The 21,905-nt window shown below is 37.8% G+C and overlaps 1 protein-coding gene across 1 annotated transcript in view; it reads right to left on the bottom strand.

Moving 5' to 3' along the window:
- LOC103797803 (syntaxin-binding protein 5) overlaps positions 1-21,905 on the bottom strand; it is a gene marked incomplete at its 3' end in the record, with an annotated part of 74,951 nt that overhangs the window by 40,498 nt on the left and 12,548 nt on the right. The window contains exons 2-3 of the mRNA XM_009070034.1: positions 8,338-8,419; positions 7,443-7,543 (exon numbers count right to left, since the gene is read on the bottom strand). The remainder of the gene's footprint in view (positions 1-7,442; positions 7,544-8,337; positions 8,420-21,905) is intronic.

The following is a 21,905-nucleotide window of genomic DNA, read 5'->3' as shown; positions in this document are numbered from 1 at the left end:
CTCTTCCAACTCACTGAACTTAGAGGTTGTAACACATTTAGCTAAGGACACTAATCTGCAAACACCACAGGTTAAAGACTTGTGTTTCCCCAATATCCTGGAAAAAAAAACTTTTTATGGAAGCTATATCACCTACACTGGTAGATGCACTTCCTAGGCAGGCCCTAAAATGCTAATTCAGTACAGAAGTGTCTGACTACAAGTAGGTCATGGAGAAGGGAAAAGAGGTGCAACATAAACATGAGCCCTCAGCATTGCGGAACATCACAGCTGCTTTTTCTGCCAACACTTCATAGGCCAGAAGCAGGCAGCAACCAGATCAGCTGGATCCAAAATCATGACCTAGCAGTCACAAAAAAAATATTCAGGAGCAGGGTTGTAGGCCTGTCTTGACTAGTAAGTTAGTATTGCCAATTACAGTTGTCCAACACTTTCATTATAAAAGCCAATCTATTTCACATCATTTAAAGTGGGTTAAAATAGAAGTTGGGGCTGCTGCTTTGGCTGCTATGGAAGGGTAACATTTGAGTAACAGCCCAACCCCTCAATACTCTTCTTGAATATGCAGGCATATTCCATTTACTCTCTGCTCTCTGCAACTGAGATTAATTTTGTCAAGAGTTAGCAAGCAATGAAGTGATTCCATGCCACTAGTCAATTAGAACTGAACAAGTAACTTCACAACGTCTTTAAAATCTCTCAAAGGCAGGAGGCTGAAGAAACTTCAAAACTGTTAAGCATAGGCACATATGTAACAGGGTTCTTAACCTTATCCTTCAGAGTGTGCTTTTACCAGTCTTCTACAATCAGAATGAGTCTTGTATGATTTTTCTATAAACTAAAAAATATTAGAGCTTTTGTATTACATAGCTAGTTAAATCCAAAAGGAATTTGTTATGCTGATCCTGCTATAAGAATCACAATTTCTCCCTGAATGTGTTAAATATTTCTCCATTTGCAAATAAATTACATTTAGTATTTCTTTATTTTATTAATAGAAAGTGTCTCCCAACTTTCAGAAATTCAATTATATTTTCACTGTACTGACTCATTTCAGATAACTGCATTTATTTCAGCAATTTACAGAGTAACATTTCCAACATTAAAGTCCACGTACTGAGCTTATCTACACTGATTAAGGCTTCACCTTAAACCATGTAGATTTTAAACAGCTGTAGGAATGTTACAGTCATCTTAAAACCAAAAAAATCAGTGAAGCTATTGCCATCTGAAGGGGCAGTAATGACATACTATTATCCAATACAGACTGCATTCAGTGGCCTTGCTTGCTGTGCTGAGAATTGGTCCAAGGATTAAAAGGATTCAAACTCATTTTGGAGGATGGAAACCAAAGGTCAGACTCTTTTTGGTACTGATGCGATACTTCCTAATATGACACTTGGGCAAGGACAACATATATTTTACTTTTTTTTGTGAAAGATGCAGATTTTTCTTTCAGAAACCTGTCTTTCTGCCACAAGACTAGAATAACATGCTTCATCCATAACATATTTGGAGATTAACAGAAATTTAAGTGCCCATACCATGCTCTAGCCATTTCTACAACTTGAGGACTCTTCCCCTTTTCTCCCTACCCACAAATGAGTACGTACATAAAAGTGAAAAATATAATCAATTGCTGAGAACTCACCAAAAGACTAGCACAAAATTCTTGCATCTCTAACCTTTCTTGCACACTAACACAAACTGTCTGAAAGCAATGTACCAGTCCAAAGCAGAGTACCATACGCTTCTCCTGTAGCAAGCCACTCTGGCCAAAAGCACTACAAGACAAGTAATCTATGATTTATAATAGTCCAGTTTTGTGCAACTGAAGAGAGAGCCTGAGACAGTCTGAGCCAGTGATCACAAAAAGCAGGTTTTTGCAGACAGTTCCTTTATTGGTACAACAGAATCCTCATGTTATCTCCAAGGCAATTCCAGCTACCTCAGTGAGTGCAGTACATTTTGTGAAGTGGACCAAACTTTTCGCATAATGCAATTCTTGGGCACAGCACTTCATTCCAAATATTTCACTTTCCCATGTCTGCACAAAAAAAAAGATCCCTTTCTAGAGAATTAAAAAAAAAAAAAAAAAAAAAAAGCAGTGCTTTGAGGAGATTTATTTTTTTCCAGTGTGAAATTTACAGTATGATTTTAGTATATACTAACATCACCACTAAAATGAGGTACTCTTATGCAAGCTCAAAGGGTAGTTTTAAACTCTACTGCAGCTGTACTTTTCTGTAAGCACAAAAACTTCCTTCTGACTGCATGCATATTTGCAAAGCCACTCCTCCTTCCTCACCCTTCCCTCCTCAAAATAAAACCCCACCCCAAACATTTTACTTTCCTGTGCAATGAATTTGTAAGAGTTGAACCAATAGTTCAAGAAAACAAAATTACATACAGAAAACCCACTGGTACACCAGCAGTGAAAAACAATGGTAAAAGAAAAACCCTCACAAAATATTTGTTGCTCTCCCTGTAATTAAAATATAACTTGTGATATTACTTATGGGACAGTAATGACAGGAGAATCTTTAAAGTCGTTTGTAAACCTACTGAAAGGATTCCTTTTCTTATATGCAATCCATGTGTCTTTTCTGATAATCTGCCAGTTATTCACAAAAAATCGTAACTATTGTTGTTTTACAACATATATCTCAATAATTATTACAGCAAATGACAGTATTCCCTAGAGAAGTTTACTTACAGAAATATTAAAGAACACAACTTATTAAATTAATATGTAAGTCAAAGAATTATGTTTTTAAGAGAAATCTTAAGTGAAAATGACAGGCTGTGATCTTGACTGCATTATTATGACAACAGAAATCCCTCTAAATTCATCTTTACCTTTCCTTAGTCTACTGCATTATAAAGCATTATATGTTCTTCAGAATTTTCCACTGCTTTAACAAAGCAGAGTGACAAATACTTTGAAGTATGACAAACACTGATAACAGGTTTCATTTTTAAGTCATCAGAACTATTTCTAGCACCCTCAGGCTATCACTACAGGTCTGCTGTTACAGCAAACTGCACTAACTGCTCAGATCCTTATTGTATAAGCAAAATTAAAATTTTCTAATAAAAGCATTAAGCTAGCAAAGTTCTATTCTGCACACCTTTATCTTCAACCTTTCGTGCATGATAGTCACCATGCAAAATGCAGAAGCTGAGAAATTAAATTCTTATGTCAGTATAGACTCCATGTCCATGGTCTCTTGTCTAAGTCTTCAATGGGTTTAAAACGCCAAGAGCCAATGTCAGAATGACACACTGATGGAAACAAGCAGTGGCTATGATTATCCCAGACTGCTGCAAGGGGTCTTTTTTTCAGATCTGGTAACTCCAGTAAATTTACCTGTACAAAAACAGGCCTCAGAGACGAGAAGGCAAATGCAGAGGAAGAATTCTTCTTCAATGCATCCCAGAATTTTCCCATCAAAAGACCATGTGGGTAAATCCAGTATATCACTGGAACTGAAACAGGTACTTCTATTCCATTTATGTCCCGTAGCAGCACTCCAAATGGTGCTTCTCCAAATATGTTCACTTGAACAGCTTCCCCTTAAGGCAGCTGAGAAGTACCTATGTTCAGCATCTGAGTTGTGGCAGACACTAGTGGTGTCAAGATGGAGTAATGGGTAAGCATGTGCTAGAGCAAGCTACTCAAGTGTCTTACGATGGCAATAGTCTGGTTACTTTTTGTGCCATGTCAGATATACCAACAGCAGTTCACAAATATGCAGTGCAGGAGATTTAGTCAGTGGTAAGAAATCCTCAGATCTTTAAGGCATTTGGTATGAATTCCTTCAGTATTGAAAAATTTTCTTAGTTTTCAAATCAGTTGCCTCAAAAGGCAAACTCTAACTTAAAAAGAGAATGGCCAAGTCAGAGACGTAGCTTTCCCATGTGAGACAGAAAAATTATGCCCATCACTGATGGAGAAGTCTGTCAGACAGGCAGGGCTTAAAGACTAAAGGTCACATTCTATCCAGGAATATGGCAGTTGGCCATTATATGCCTCATACCACTGTGAAAGTCAGTGCAAAAGGAAAAGGGCTAACAGGGCAATGGAGGCAATTTAAAAGCTGCTTCTTAGCAATCTGAAATTTCTGAGTAACATGATTCAGCACTTTGGTTCTGCCTCAGTGCCAAAGGCAGCAGAAGCAAACTGATGCAACTGCAGTTCCATCAACCACACTGGCATGTGGAACTCTGCATGCATAGCCTCAAGACAAGATTTATCAAAAGAATTTGGTATTTGTGAAAGAAACATTCATATCTACTGCAAAAGGGGAAAAGCCAGTCCTTAAAGGCTGTGAGTGAAACAGTGATATTGATACAGAGAAAGGGGAAGAAAAAACCACAGCCAAAACCCCACAAACAATGCCTATCATCACCTGCTCTCACAGGCAAGAAAACCTGTATGTCCTTCTGCCATCCATAAAGTGGCAGAATTGGTCAGTTTATAAATTCAATGAGGTGGAAGAAAATTATCTAACAACTAACCTTTGCTAATGTGCAGGTTGAGGACACAGTTACAGTATCTAACAAGGTAGCACATGTGTCAGCAGAAGTTGAAAGTCTTGTAAGTAAGAAGTAAATACAAGTGGGATTTTTTCACTCTGTAGACAGTTTGTGTTCCAAGCATAATGCTAAAGTTGCTGTTTACAGCAGGACAAAAAGCCAGAGATATTGTAAGCATAATTTTGTAACTCTGAATTATGCAGTTTCATGTTGAGGAAAACTATTTAAATCCCACAGCACAGAAGTCGACATATTAAAAAATTAAACTGCTATCAATGCACTCATAGATCGATATGCAGAGCACTTGAACTAAACACAATTCTATTTTTATGCCATGATTCTGATTTTTGCTTGTGACTTCGCATAAAGACAAGTAAACTATTTATTTTGGCATTCCAACAGAGAGTATCAGCTCAAGAAGGATAACGAAACAAATTTTTACACTTGTATATAAAGCTGATTGGTTTGGTTTGCAGCAAAGAAGTCTCAAATTTGTCATCCCACACTATTTGTCTTTTTTTAAAAATCAATTTAGTCTGTCACTCCGCCCGCTCTTAAACAGGATCTGAGAAATCCCCTGGCTGGTTAGTGATACAAGGTGTGAAAGGTCAAACATGTATCAGCACCAAGCTTAACAGTTCCTGTATGGCAGGAAACTAGGTCACATTAGGTATCTGTCTCACAACATGCTTTCAATATTTTCTCTAATAAGATGTGTTAACTACACTTATTTCAGAGCTAACCTAGCCTAACATTAATATTTACTACTAAGTCAAAACAAATACGACATGAGGCTTGCATTACAATTTTATATTTAGGATATTTATATACAGATGACAAAGAAACTACATTGAGACTATTAGGTGTAATTAACTATTAAGAACTCAGTGTTATAAAGGTCCTTATTTAGAACTCTTCAACAGGGAATTTCTTACAATTCTCTCAAGTTCTAATCAAAATAATTCCCAGGTAATAAGATGACCCTTTATTTTATAAAGCTGCATTTAATAAACTAGCCAAAAAAAGACAGAATATTTGGAAACAGGTAACAGTCATCCAGCATGACTTAAAGGGCTATGACAATGCATGGATCTGAGATCTAAAGTGTTCTGGCTACTTTCATATGTTATTATGACGAGTATTTTTAAATTAAAATTACTAGAAGAATAAGCCCTTGGCTCCAACTATGCTTTCACCAGTCATGGTAACTATGGTGCTCGTTACCTACCTTAGCAAGCCACAGGTTTTCCCAGAAAAAAACAGTACTTTGTCCAAAATTAATAACTAATACAGCCACTAAAGTGACATCAGTGACCTAGACACCTTTCCACCCCCACTCTTCTTTCTAGTATCGCATACGTATTTTAAAACATTAGTCAGCTAACGTCTAAGTGTGAATCCAAATTTTACACTGACACTTAGGTAGGTGCTACAAGTAAGAGACAAGTCTTTTAAAGCAAAAAGGGGGAAGGGACAGGGAGAAAATTCAGTTTGGATACACCACTGTATCTCCTACACTTGGACAATCTTCATTAAACTAGGTTGTAAATTGCATTTGTGTCCATTTGACTTTTATGCTGCATAAAGCAACACTGTCACACCCTTGGGGCAGAATTTTGCATTGTCAGAGCTTTTTGTTTAGTGTGTAACAGTTTAGAATCACAGAATGGTTAGTGTCTGAAGAGGCCTTTAAAGACTGTCTAGTCCAACCCACCTGTTGTGGGCAGGGACATCTCTCAGTAGAACAGGTTGATCAAAGCCCCATCCAACTTGTCCTTGAATGCTTCCAGGGATGTGGCATCCACAACTTCTCTGGACAACTTGTTACAGTGTCTCACCACGCTCACAGTGAAGAATTTCTTTCTAATACCCTATCTAAATTTACCCTCTTTCAGTTAAAAGCTATTACCCCTTGCCCTATCCCTATGGGCCCTGGTAAAAAGTTTATGCAGTGATCACACTAAGAACTTCCAAAGGAACTTAGTATTGCTTAATCCTCTACCCAAAAAAACCCCCATTAATCTCCATTTATGTTATTCCTGACAAATTTGTTTATTATCTGCTTGTTAAAACTACAAAGTTACTCCATAACCCACCCAACAGTCTGTTTAGCACTGTATGACAGTATGTTAGAAGCCTCTGACTACTGCTACCCATTACTTCAAGCTCATTACTTCCTGCCCTACTCAACAGAGATACAAGTCACAGATTATTCTGTGTTCTTGCTAGCATCCTTTGAGCTCCCCAAGAAGTATATCTCTAAGACATGCTGCTCAAAAGCACACACAGCATTCCAGTTGAGACTTCAGACAAACCAGAAAAGAAGGGACACTTCCTAAAAGGGAAGGACCACTTGCTACTAAAAAAAGGATATTTTCTTCCAGAAATTTAATCAGCTGACCTTTAGAAATTTAATCTTAAATGATTCCCTAGTTTGCTTACAATGCTGTTACCTGAGTCTCAAAATTGTTAGCCAAAATGCAAGTCATTTTCAGCTTCTCTAATACACGCAGGAGCTTTTAACATTGCAGAATTCTAATTTGTCATCAAGAGGGAAAAAACTCCCAGGTAAAAAATTGAACTAGTTTTCCTGTTGTCTTGTTGGTGGCACACACTTCCTCTTGTTCCAAAATTCCTTGGAAGATGTACACAGAGTATTCCATCCCTCCACATTTTGAAGATGCAAAAATTGATGTTCAGCAATGCAACATGTAGAAGTGATAGAAATGTCATCTCAGTTTAGGTCACTAGTGTGTCTACTCGCAATCCCTAACAGGCTAATTCAAATCCAGTGTAAATCCAGTTTTTGATTATTTAGCAGGATACTAATTGGATTCTGACCTTAAACTAGCACATAGAGTGATGCTAAGGAGCAATGCACTAACACCCCAATCAATCCCTACCGTTCTCGGTTAAATTTGAGTGAATGCAGTATAGCAGGTCTCTTCTGACGCAAGTTCCACAGGTGTAAGGTATCATCAGCCAAGGCACTCACAAGAGCTCCCTATGAGAAAGAAAAAGTCTTAGTCAACTGGTTTTCATAACCCTAGTAACAGTCTATCATTGTAGTGGAAATACATTATGTATTTATTACCAGAATGAAAAAAATTATAAGCATGCCCATCAAAATCATGCCACAAATAAGTTTTAAGTAGAAGGAATGAGATACATGAAGTGATCACATGTTGTTCAGCTTGCTCACTTTTGGTTCAGTGCTATACTGAGAGGTGATGAGGAAAGAGAAGCTTTCCAGTATGTGCACATCAGTTCCCTCATGTCCATCTCCGTCGAGAAATCAAGCAATGAACTCTATGTGCTGACAAAGCTACTGAGGTCCCTCTACCAATCTGTCCCTACCTAGCTCAAAAACAGCACTGCTGTCAGACCTCAGCTGCTACATCCCTAGAAACATACACCTGAAATTGAGGGAACATTATTCAGCTCATGTTCAAAACAGTAACTCTATCAAAATACAATTAGCTATCTACTGAAACTGGTAGTACTGTTGAAAAAGTACTTCACCACTTCAAGAGATAACTTGCAATGTTCAATGACATGAAAAACAGACCTAGGAAATTCTTGCTTATAGCAGAAGAATACTCTAGGGACAACAATATTTTCAGCAGTCAGTCAAGCATTTTCTAAAACTAAAAAAGTTAATTTATTTATAATTGTTATTACTGCTTGCCATTCATGCTAAGTCACTTGTATTAGCCAATTTTAATGCTTGCTTAATGAGAAATTACACAAAATACACTCTGTACCTTCTGTGAATTGCATGTACATCATTTTACTAACCTCATTAATCAGGAACTGAAGCTGGATTACTGCAGCTCCACTGTCATGTTGGCAGTAGCATTCAACTCCTGGCCTACCAAAGCTGGAATTGGTACCATTAAGGAATAATTGTTGCATGTAACAGAAACAAACACTGTAAACAACATACTCTCTTTCACCAATACCACATTCACTCAAGGTATTTAACCACACAGAGCTGAGTGATCACCAAAAAAGTAATTTATAAATGCCACAAAATAACACAAAGAAATTAAAAGGCCCACCTTGAAATGCAAAAATTATACGTAACAGCTTAAATTATAGTTATTTAAGGGATTCTTCATAAAGGAGAACATAATAGACAATGAAGAAGAGTCACTTTAGCAGTCTTAAATATCAGGACTAGAATAGAAAGAAGTTAATCTAAATAAGCATTGTAATCAAATTATTACATTTCTCAAGTGCTAAAGGATCTTTCCTTTTTAAACATTACTTACAGATGAAAGAAGAGCTGAATAATGCAAGGCATGTTAAAAAAACCTGCTGTGACAGAGATGAAAAGATCAGTAGCCAAAATATGGAGGAGTCAAAGGGAAATCATGTATAATGTAAATTTCCAGGATCTCTGTATCAAGACTTCCTGGGTTCATACCAGCTATGAGATAAAAGCTTGCTCTTCCCTCTCACACATAAATCACTCCTATACTTCAATAATGAATATCTATAGAAGCAGCAGCAACACAGATTATTTCAGTTCTCCATACTTGATTCATTTATTAGTTGCAAAGATTCTGCATTTCAAATGTGGTTATGTCCTTTATTCTGATACAAAATTAATGAAGTTCTCCAACCTCTAGGAGACAGAGCAGAAATAACACAAATCTCGATGAATTATGCAAAGTGGTCAGTGTTTCATCATCATAGTATGCCCAAGATTTCTGGAGCATAATTTGTCAGATCTGAATACCTCTTCTTTTAAACAGGCACCTTAGTTTTTGCAAGAAAGGAGATCATCCCAAAGATGTATGCAAAACAGGGAATATAATGTACCATTTGTTCTCTCAGTATACACTAGAAATTAATAAAACTGTAGAATTCTCACCCATTCTGCAAGTTTTCCATTTACTAAGAAATCGTTGATCAAAACCGAAGTGGAGACAAATACTCTTGAAAAATATGTGCATTCATGCTAGAGACAGCTGGAAGGCTGAAAAGACTATTAGGCTGCATGCAAATCAAAACTCAAACACATCTCCTCCTGCTCAGCCTCTAAGCTGGTGAGATAAAATATAAGTAGAACAACAGTGGGGAGAAGTCTGCTTCAACACACTGCAGTGTTTTCACTTTTAAACTTCAGTCACATTCTTCTAGACTAATGAATCTGCATAACATCCAGCTAAGTGATGAGATATACACTAAACAGATGTTGAATAATCCACCAAACTTAATACTAGCTTTCTTCTCCAAAGAGAATTAGTAATTTAATTTTGTTCTGACATGGAAGGACTGAGAGTATGAGCTTGCCTCACCTGTTTTTTTTTGCTTTATTTTACATTCTTATCAATATGTTTTTGTACAGAGAAGTCATCTGCATTCCACTCACAGTTTACAGCTTTAAAAAAGAGTGGAGGGGGTGTTGTCACCATAAATGATCCCTTCCTACACAAACTCAGAATACTTTTAATGTAAAATCATTGCTTTTACATTAACTACAGACTGACTACACCGATTGCCAGATTGAAAAAAACCCCAACCAAACCACAAGGAATATCATAAGTTTCAGAGCTGATTTGCTTTAGCCTTGTTCATGCATCTGCATTCACCTGAATTAATAATTCTCTGCAGAAATAGACAAAAAGCAATTTCCAAATGTGAAATTCAGATGCTTACAGGAACTGAATTTTAAAACTTGCTCTTTACCTGCACTGACACAGGGAGTTTTCTAATAGATGAAGATTTTCCTAGTCCCTTCTTTAACATAATTAAATGTAAACCTTGTTCATTCACCCACTCACCCAGCATTTACTTGAAGTTGAGACTCTACAGCTACCTTGCCTCAAAACAAGAGAAGCATGACCCAGAAAAACAGAGAAGCCCACAGATTCCTCAAGTTACTTCTACCTTCAAATTCTAACCCTGAAATGTTTTCTGTAAGCACTTATGGTGCAAATATTTCTGGAAGAACTGTTATAGCTAGCCAGTAAAAATGTAAATATTAAGAATACGTCAATGTTTCTTTAAACAAAAAATCCCTTTGCATTTTCCAGGACATCTGAACCGTCTTTCCAGAAATCAGTAAATATGTAGCACTGGGAGTAAGATTACACAAGCTTTAAATATTCAGAGCAAGTTTCACTTTGACAAATTAGTGAAAGCCTCATATGCAGATCTGAAAATAGTGTTTGGGCTCTTCTATATTGCTTACTGATATAAAAAAAATTTGTCCTTGCAGCTAGTCTCATTTAGTTCCTTGAGTAAAGGATTATGTCATCCTCACTTTTTCACCTAGTAGCTAAAATTATTCTTCTCATCTCAAATTAATATCATCCTCCTAACCAGCAATAATCTTCTTTTCTAAAGCAGTGCAAAGCCTCCCAGTTTTGTGGGGTATGTTGAGTTGAAAAAGCATGTCACTTAAATACTGACTATAGAAGGATAATACATGCCCGTTTCAGTACATGTGAAGCATTTCTCAACCACACAAAACAGGCAGCAACCCAGGGAATACATTTTGCCCAAATCCTCTATCCTTACGTATGTGTGCTTAAGGCAAGAGAGCTCACTGTACTAAGCAGTGATCATCTACCACATAGTAGTCCCCAAAACAGGCAAAAATTATAATGAATAATGACAGGATGGGCAAAGCATTTTAATTTTGTAGACAGGAAAATCTCTCTGCCAAAGACCTAGGGTAGCTCTAGAGGAAATACTCTGCTCTGAGCAGTTTTCTAATCAAAGACCCATCCTTCCTCCTTCACTTCCAAAAGTTCTTTCTACTATTTCTGCTTCACCCCCTATTCCAAATATTAACAAATAACAAATTGGATAAATTAATAGCTTCCCAGCTGTATCTTTGAACAGTGCTTCTGTGTTCCTCCCTGCCATCTGGAAATTAACCCTGGAAAACACTAGGATTTCATTGCCTTCACTGCATGCTTTTTTGAAAAAAACAAGAGACAACAGCTGTGCCTGAGAGAAGGAAGAGATAACATACTCATGTCCTAACATCAGCGTTCATTTTTGCAACTGCTAGAAGACTGGGTCATACATAAGCACGGTATGGCACTAATTTAGCATCACATAATAGCACTGGGTTTACTTTCATTTGAGACAAGGCAACATTTCCAAAATATATTTTTTAAAACAAGCTTCAGACCCATGTTTACACTTTAAGCATTTCAATTAGGGATATGCAAGTTCTCTCTGCAAAATACTGTTTTAAAAAATTATTACTGTTATTTATAGTTTAGCTACATAGGAGCAACTCAGTGCACATCTGCCCTTAGAAATCATATTTGAAAGAGCAAAATCCAGAATATTTATGAAAGCCACAGAAGAGCAGACTTGGATTGGGGTTTTTTTAACTCTTTCGTTACTCTAAGTAAACCCGGGGAATATTGAGAGGTTTTTCACCTGTGGTTGACCCATCTGATACAGTTGTGAAAAACTGGCTATCAATTCAATCCTTAGCATAAGGCAGTTATCACAATTATTTAGGTTGAAAAGGGCCTCTAAGATAATCAAACCCACCCTTTAACCAATCAACAACTTGTCAACTAGACTATGGCACTAAGTGCCATATCCAGTTGTTTCTTGAACACCTCCAGGGATAGTGACTTCACCACCTCCCTGGGTAGTCCATTCTAATGTTTAACAAACCCTTCTGTGAAGAAATTCCTCCTTGTGTCCAATTTGAACCTCCCCTGGCATAGCCTCAAGCTATGTCCTCTTGTCCTGTCCCTAGCTGCCTAGCAGTAGAGGCCAACCCCCACCTTGCTACCTTCCTTTCAGGTAGTTGTAGAACAGTGCTAAGGTCACCCCTGAGCCTCCTCTTCTCCAGGTTAAATAACCCAAACTCCCTCAGCTGCTCCTTATATGAGCTTCTACCAGCTTCATTACCTTTCTCTAGACTTGCTCCAGCACCTCAACGTCTTTCTTGAAGTGAGGGGCCCCAAACTGGACACAGTACTCTAGGTGAAACCTCAGCAGTACCAAGTACAGAGGGACAATCACTTCCATGGTCCTGCTGGCCACACTATTTTTGATACAGGCCACCTGGGCATGCTGCTGGCTCATGTTCAGCTGCTGTCAACCAGCACCCCCAGATCTTTCCTGACAAGCAGCTTTCCAACCATTCTGCCATTGTGACCAAAGTGCAGGACTCAATACTGAGTCTTGTTGAACCTCATACTACTGGCCTTGGCCCATGAATTCAGCCTGTGTAGATCCCTCTGCAGAGCCTTCCGACCCTCTATCAGATCAACACTCCCACCCAACTTAGTGTCAACCATGAACTTACTGAGGGTACAGTCATCCAGATCATCAATAGATATTAAATAGGGCTGGCCCCAGCACCGAGCCCTGGGGAACACCACTAGTGACTGGCCACCAACTGGATGTGGCACCATTCACCCCTGCTCTCTGGATTCAGCTATCCAGTCAGTTCTTAACCCAATGAACAGCACACCTGTCCAAGCCATGGGCTGCCAGCTTCTCCAGGAGAATGCTGTGCTTTGCTGAAGTCCAGGGAGACAACATCCACAGCCTTTCCCTCATCCACTACACAGGCCACCTGATCATAAAAGGAGATCAGGCTGGTCAGGCAGGACCTGCCTTTCCTAAACCCATGCTGGCTGGGTCTAGTCTCTTGGTTGTACTATGTATACCATGTGATCACACCCATGATCTGTTCCATAGCCTTCCAAGGCACTGAGGTCAGGCTGACAGGCTTGTAGTTATACAGGTCTTCCTTCCAGCCTTCCTTGTGGATGGGTGCCACATGGGCTGACCTCCAGTTGTCTTAGACCTCCAAGGCTATCCAGCACTGATGAGAAATGATGCCAAGGGGCCTGGTGAGCTCTTCCACCACAACTCTCAGTACCCTTGGATGAATTCCACCTGGTCTCATAGATTTATGAGTGTCTAAAGGGCTCAGCAGGTCACTAACAACTTCCTCCTGGATTACAGGGGGGGTCTATTCTCCTTCCCATCCCTGTTTAGCAGCTTGAAGGGCTGGTTGCCCTGAGGATAACCAGTCTTACTGTTATGTATACAGAGGCATACTTAGAATTTCTCTTCCAAACTATCATCACACAGGTATTTGCATCTTCATGTCATTAATTGCTGTAAAAGGTTTTGATAGCACAACAAAGATATGGACCAGGTTACATTAGCTTAGTATTTTTAAGACAAATCTGAAACTAGCAGCTTTTAATATTCATTCCTAGATGCTTATCAAAACTTCAGCTGTAACACCAAACAATAATTACACAATTGACAACTATGATGAAACAAAAAAACAAAAGAATTTCACCAGCTAGAGAAAGACACAAACCACTGCTATGAATTACATATAAAACACTAAGGGCAGTAGATTATTCACAATATTCTTATGTATACCAGGTCATAGCATATACCTCTCTAGGACTGCATATTATACCTGCATGTTTTACTACCATCACTAATGTGTAGTACTTTTCCACTTAACTTAATCAGACCCTGATTTATTTTTACAGGCAAAGTCACTACTGTGTCTAATCAGATCTAATCAGTGCTATTACTTGTACATACAAAATCATGATCTCTCACAGAAACCATCTCAAAGAACAATCTGTCAAGATATAAGTCAGAAAGTGCTACAGCAAACTACTACTGCTGTTTGCTATGTTTTAGAAATTCCAGTGAAGTGGCTGGAATTTGAATTTCTCGACTTCCAAATCAGCTACCAATAATGTTATTTCCTGCATAAGTGCAGATCAGCTTCCTTAAGTATTCACTCTGTTTATGAAACAGTGCTCAGCGCCTTTAAACATCACAAGCCAAATGATACAATATTAACTTTAAAAAAATAAATCTCAGATTGACAGGATGAAATGAAGCTCTGTTTTGAAAAAACCCCAATGTATATAGGTCTCAGTTGAAGTTCATTAACTGGTTTAAGTATAAAGGAAGTTGCAACAATTTTAAAGCCAAAAAAACCCTCACCAAAACCACTTTTGCCTAAGTTCGTATGAGTTTTAAATTTTAAAATTAAACAGTGATTGAACTAGTTTGCATGTAAACTGATAGGGAACAGGTAGGGAACAGGTAGGGAGCAGTAATTTACATACAATCCATTTTCTAACAACAGATAGGAGTCAGAACACTTCTTAAACTTCAAAGTTGTTTACACAAGTATGCACAAATATAGTATACGCCAAATAGTTAAAAAAAGTGCCAACAAATTTTCTGTAAAGGCTGTATTGGGTAGAATTTCTGCAGAGCTGCCAGTGAGAGGCAATCATTTCTTGGAACAAGATGTAACCGAGTAGCACAAATGCAAACAGGATTAAAAAACTGTGATTTAAAATTAAACATGAAACAAAATCGCTTTTAATGATAAGTTTCTATATGCACAATTCACAGACAGCAAAGCATGCCATTAAATGAAGAGGTAAAAACATCAATTTAGACTAAACAACAAAAAACTAAGGAGGCTGCAGGCTTCCTTCGATTTCACTCAGTTCTCTGATATAGGTTCTACTTTAGTCTAAAAGATGCATTTCAGCACTAACAACACAAAAAAAGGTGACAAATCAGTAGTTCTGAGAGGGATTGAAGGAAGGAGAACAGTAGAACACAAGGGGGAGAGTAAAAAACTTACAAATACATCTGCATAGTGGTTTCTTTGACTACACAAGATGCAGTGAAATAAGTGGTAACTGCTAATTCACTGAAGTTTTTCTAAAGATTACATATACAAGAATAAACTCAGGAAATAATTACACGTTTTTAAGAACATCAACATTCAAACGTAAAAATATTTGCATTATGTTGCATGCTTCCAAGTCCTGATCATCTGTCATGCATTTAATCAAGTTTAATTTTCATGTCAAATTTTCATGTTACTCCAGATATCCTACCTCGTCCATCCTTTCGGTTGCCTACACTGCATCACAATATTAATAATTAATGTGGCTGTTCCTCTTACATCCACAGATTCTTGGCCAAGAATACAGGCAGGACCATTCTATGCTACTAGAACTAAGGAATACTTGGAGTAAGAATGATGTCTCTACCCGAAGTCCATGTATTTTGTGCCAACATTACACCTGTTAATGCTGCACTTGGCAATGCTCTAGAACTAGATACTAAGTTAATTCATATAGTTATTTGCTTCAACTTATGACAGCATAAAGAACCATAGATATTATCTAATAAATAGACAATTTAACATTTGCAAAGAACACAGCCAATCCTTGCCCAATCAATTATTGCCCATCAGCACCATTTCCGATTGCAAAGCAATTATTTCTTAGGTCAAAAAATCTCTCTTCATTCACACATCATGATCTAAACTAATGTATAGAATCACAGAATCAACTAGGCTGGAAAAGACCTCAAAGATCATCGAGTCCAACCCTACTGTCATTACTAGACCATGGCACTAAGTGCCATATCCAGTCTCAGCTTGAAAACCTTCAGGGATGGTGAATCCACCACCTCCTTGGGCAGCCCATTCCAATGCCTGAGCACTCTCTCTGTAAAAAATCTCTTCCTAATATCCAACCTAAACCTCCCCTGGCAGAGCTTGAGTCTGTGCCCTCTTGTCCTACTGCTGGCTGCCTGGGAGAAGAGACCAACCCCCACCTGACTCCAACCTCCTTTCAGGTAGTTGTAGAGGGTGATAAGGTCTCCCCTGAGCCTCCTCTTCTCCAGGCTAAACAACCCCAGCTCCCTCAGCCTCTCCTCATAGCACTTGTGCTCGAGTCCCTTCACTGACCTCCTTGCTGTAAAAACTCTTCATATCATTTTGGGGTTATACAGAATAAGACCACAGGTACTACTACAACTTAAGTAAGCTGCAGTTCCATGCATGTCCCCTCCTGATCTGCTATCACTCAGTATGTATTTCTCTCCTTTTATAGAAACTGTTATTCTTACATCATCCTTCCTTTGGGTACCAATGCCTTAATCCCTTTTAAATCTTCTACTCTCTCAAGCCAGGTTTTGCCCCATCCTTCACCTTCATTATTCAATTTATCACTCTTCATATAGACACTTTTACTCACTTGCTTTGATAAGGTGGCATAAGAAGCAAGTGACTAAAGCAGAACGAGAAATATTATCAACAGAGTGCTGGTAGGTGTGAATGAGAAAAAGGTCTTCAAGACCACCTCAAGTTAAAATAAAAGTTGGTCATGTGTGTGAACTTCTCCAACTTGTGGATGAGGCTTAAATCCACCCTTCTGCTTCCCACCATTTTGCCTTATCCCAAAGATGTAAATAACTCCCTCTTCCAAACATCCTCTTGAAGAATGCTTAGTTCATCACTGAAAGTTTTATAAATACAGTGATGCAGGTACAGCATGTTTTTATTTACACAGCTTTTAGAAGAATGTACCAATAAAGTCACTTCTTGAAGGTCACACTTCTAGGTTATAGACAAGAAAGAGAAACTTAGATCCCAAATCAAGGCAATAGGTAAAAGATTTCTTCTGTCTATACCAACTTGACGTGACAATATGTCCCCAGAAGTGTGGTGGTCACCAGCTGGGAGATCTTCCAAATACCTAAAATGATGTTCACAGCCAATACTGCTGCTGTGGCTTTTTCTGTATTTCAGCTAGCAGTGTCTAAATACCACTAATTCAAACACAATGCAAGAAATGAGGCTCAGAAAAAAGTTGTTTGCTCAAAGGTAGAAGTAGAGAGACCTGTTAAATTTTCCCCATTCAAAATGACATTAAAAATCTTTGAAATTAGCCTCAAATATGTATGTACCATCAATAAACATCCTTTAATTGCCTCTCTAAGTATTTTATAATACAGTCAAGAACAGTTTTCGGCTTTTTTTTAAGCCACCTCAGGTACCACTACGGTGTAATTTTTAGTTTTGCATATCACCAAAGGACTGAGAAAATTACTGTTTTGCTACCATCAAAGCAGTAGTGATAATTTTACAGGTTTTATCAAAATTACCACCACAAATGAAAACTAAGGTACAATTCAAACAATTCAGTAGATGGCACTCTTCCACCAAAATGGAGAGAGGAAACTATGTCCTCACATGAACAAGGGGCAACCATGAGGTAGAACTCTTATTTTAAATATGCAAAACAAGTTGCTACTTATTAGAGGGTCTTACTTATTTTTGTGCTTTTCAAAGGACTTGGAAAAATACATGCCAAAAATGTGAAAACAAATTCCTGTTTTGCAGAAACACCTATAACTTAGCCACTTTGTCCAGCCCTTTGTGCTGTTACATATATCTCCACTTCATACCACAAAAATAGCTGCATATCAGTGTTGCATGAAGTAGTATTTTTATGGCTTCTGTTTACCCAAAATCCAGCTTGACATGGACTATTAAAAGGGTGACATTGTCCTTACAAGTTGCTTATGCAACTTTAATTTATATCTCCTCAAATTCATTATGGCAGTTTATTTTTAAAAGCTAATGCATTATCTCAACATCATCTCTAAATGTTTTGCATTATTTAGCTTAAATTTTACTTCAAAAGAGTCAAATATAAGTGGTTATTAGCAAAACCTAAATCTTCAGATTAAAAAAAATGTTCTTCAATATCATTGAAATTTAAAGCATAGCCTTAAAAATAACACTACCCATGCCATTCCACCTTAACTCTTTTAAAAGTTGTTGCAGGTGCCACCTTGGATCCTGTAGTTTGCTCTTTTCCAGTGTGCTTGAGGATTTTGGATGAGTCCTTTCTTTGGCCTCAAGAAATACACCACCCAACAGTGTTAAAGCATTCCCATGAGAGTATAAATACAGAGTTACTGTTCTGTACAAGCTGTGGATGTCAGAAACAAATAGTTTTATTATCACTGGGAAGGGAATAATTCAAACAGTGTTCTGAGATTTTCAAGTACACACAGCCCAGTTTAATACTACAAGATGGAATAAAGGCCATCAACAGAAAGGCACAGTCCAAGGTACTTCTATACTGCAGTCCTTCCTAGTAGGCATTTTAACTGCTAAATGGAGGGAAAGTATTACCTTGCAACCCTAGTGATTTTTTTTTTTAGAGAAACTATTAATCCCTGATCCTATATACTTCCAGTTCCTGCCAGATTCTAAGTAATGCCCGACACTTCCAGCAGTGCTCATCTGCCCCATTATTACAGGAATGTTTGGCTTACATGTTTGCCATCTGATAGTAATTTCTGAACCTGAAGAGCTATTTCAATCACTCTGACAGAAGGAATGAATCTTACAGATAAAACTTTGCTGTAAGTTTTATGAAAATAGGAAGCTGCGAAGAGAGGAGAAACCCAGATTGGGCCTGTATCCCATCCGAAGGATTATATCAACATGCTAAAATAGAAACTCCGTATAAAATGGTGCAATCACAGGAAACTTTTTAAGACCTACAAAACAGAGGTAATAATACTACAAGATTGAGTCATATGACAGCAGGTTTCACAGATAAAACATCTGCCTTTCCTCAGGATAAAAGTATCAAAGTCATAGATATCCATACATTACAACTCACTTCCTATAACTGAAACCATTCCAGTTTCAAGGCAAGGAGATTGTCTTCATATGATGGCCTGAAGGAAGTGTCATATACAGCAAATCATTGTTTCAAGACCCTCAAAGATGCAGAGCTATAACTGTTTATGATGCTCAGCACTTCAAAAGTTCTTCCACAATCCTGTAGCTTAGAAATATCTAGCAATACTCTGCATGAGTAAGATTATCTTAAAAAATATACAGGCACTGAAATTTAATAGTCTGATCTTTGATTTATAAGGAACAAGCAAAGGGCTGGACAGGCAGGGGTGTAAAGAAACCAAAGCATTTGTGTACACTTGCTGCATAGTCAAGGACGGACTGAAGAAACAGTAAAAGGTTTTCCTTTTCACACAGCACTTCCATCTCCTTCGCTGCCACCTTGCTCCCCAAATGCCAAGAGAAGACATTCGCATTTCCACTGTTCCTCTCACCTTTTTTTACAACAGTAAAAAGGTGGCAAGGTAAAGAGCAAGTCTGCACAATAATATGCTTGAAGAGAAATACAGCCAGATTCCTCAAAAAATTACCTTCAAAATGACAGTCGTTAAATTACAGAGTTAAGGAAATCTGAACCTTTTTTTTTTTTTGAAGCAATTTGGTTCCCACTGGAATCGTAAGCAACTTATTTACACAAGAATGACTTCAAGAAAGTGAAATGGCTCCTGCTTAGTTAAAAGGTAAAAGTATTAATAAACCTAGCAACCATGCATATTCCAAAAGAAGTAGCCTCTGACATCACCACTAGTCACAGTTCTACCCCCACAAAGAAAATTTTAAAAAGTCATTTAAAAAAATTTAAAAAAAAAAATCAAACACTTGCTGTTTGAGGTAGACTAACAACACAGTCCAGAGCTTTACTGAGGTTTTAATGTCAAAGCCCAAAGTTACACACACCAAATAGACAGAGCTTCCCACCTTCTGAAGGGAAGTTTCCAGCTATGGAAAAGAACACTTCAGAAATGCTGTAACACAGAAATATCCAGAGGCACAGAGTAAAGAAAAGTATTGTCTGGAACAAGACTCTTCATCCAACCTCAAGATGTTTCTAAGCAGCAAATCCAGATCATTGAAATTAATGTGGCATTGTAGCCTTGTCAGTTCAGACCTGTTTGCAGTCAGGCAAACCTGCATTGATACAGTGCACTGCAGTGCTTGAAATGTTTTGATCAAACATTAGTTTTAATGTTTTGAGTGTCAGACATCATCTTTTTCTACTCAGCAAGAGAGAAAACAAAATTAATTTGTTTTGGAAGTTCATTTCTCTAACACCTTCCATTAAAAAATAAAGAGGAAACCAGGTGTAATTGTCAGCTACTGCAACTCAATAGAAGCTGTAACTTGTGCAAGTTTTATATATGCTCTGCATGGTGAGGAATAAAAACACATAAGGCTCAGATATAACCTGGAATAGTAAGCATATAAGTTGATACCTGTCAGGCAAAGTCACCTGTGATATTCCTCTTAAACATTTATTAGGAAAAAAACCACCATGGAGAAAAGCTATTGTTTCCAAGATTTTACTAGAAAGTTTGAAAAGGATAAATAACACCTGTAGCATTCAAAGTTTATTTCTTCTTTTAAGCTTATAATGTACTACAGCAGACAATGAAAAGTTTCAGAATACTTTTGGGGTGGTATTTTTGTATAACAATGTGGAAAAAAATTTTCAACCCATGCTTTTAAATATGGTATCTGTAGTGTAACAAAAATCTGCTCATTTTAAGTTTGACACTAAATATAATAATTTCAGGAATATTTTGCAAGAACAGTCTGTTTGAGCCTTCCTACAGCAGGTGAGATTGTACTCCTAAAAACATCAATCCATTACTCTGCAGATTATAACAGCAAGTATTAGCAGCATCTTTGTTTGTCAAATCAGTTACAATTATACTACTTGCAGGCTATGACATCAGAAGAATGGCACACAGTAGCTTTCCTCCTTTACAAATTACTTAAGGCTATTGTTTTTTGAACTTGCCCAGCACTCTGTTCTCATTGCAACAGTAACCTCCATTGTGGACAAAAAACTGAAGGCAAAGAATATTATCAGATCCTATCGTGATCACCACACTCCACTTTGTACAACAGATTCCTTGATGTTAAACTCGCCACTACACCACACCAACACTGTTGGCACTTTGTCTTACCATACCATAAATACATTTTCATCAACTGTTCAGACATCTCATAGATTTTGCTTAAGCAGCCAAGATGTTTGCTTGCTAACAAACCAGAGCAGCTGAGAAAATTTTAAGTTGTGTTTATAAAAATTATTACAATGTGAAGTACTGAGTTGAGATGAAGAAGTCTGTGCAACCATACCATTGGAGAACTTCCTAGTTTAGGAGTTCTTTCCTCTAACAGGAATCAGACTAGAACAGGAGCCAACCCAGTGATTCAAATCAGAGGTCCATGCAGCCCAGCACTGTCTGCTGCAACTGCAATTAATGATATTTAATGAGAGCACACAAGCCTGACCACCATTAGCAGCCTATGCCCTTTCCACTCTCAAACCAAACTAGTGGATTAGGTATGTTAACGGACAAATCCCAGACTAGATCCTTTACCATCTGTCACTGCCTGTGAGTTTGTCCATACCCCTCACAAATGCATTGGTACAGCCTGTTGACACCATTTCCCACATACACAAATTCTACAATTTTACTACTCATTTTATTTTAAAAATGGCATTTTATCTCTCATATATCGCTCTAATAGTACTTTAGTGAATGCCTCACAATCTTTACACTGCAAATTTTATAAATGACATCTCAACGTGCCTTTTAACCAGCATAGCCTTGATTTCACAATCCTTGACCATATTTACCCCTTCTCCACTCTGAACTGAAAA

This window comes from Acanthisitta chloris, unplaced genomic scaffold (genome assembly GCF_000695815.1).
Source record: "Acanthisitta chloris isolate BGI_N310 unplaced genomic scaffold, ASM69581v1 scaffold8612, whole genome shotgun sequence".
NCBI classification, from domain to species: Eukaryota; Metazoa; Chordata; class Aves; order Passeriformes; family Acanthisittidae; genus Acanthisitta; species Acanthisitta chloris.
The sequence above is the reverse complement of the archived record's forward strand: the minus strand, read 5'-3'. Positions and strand labels throughout refer to the sequence as shown.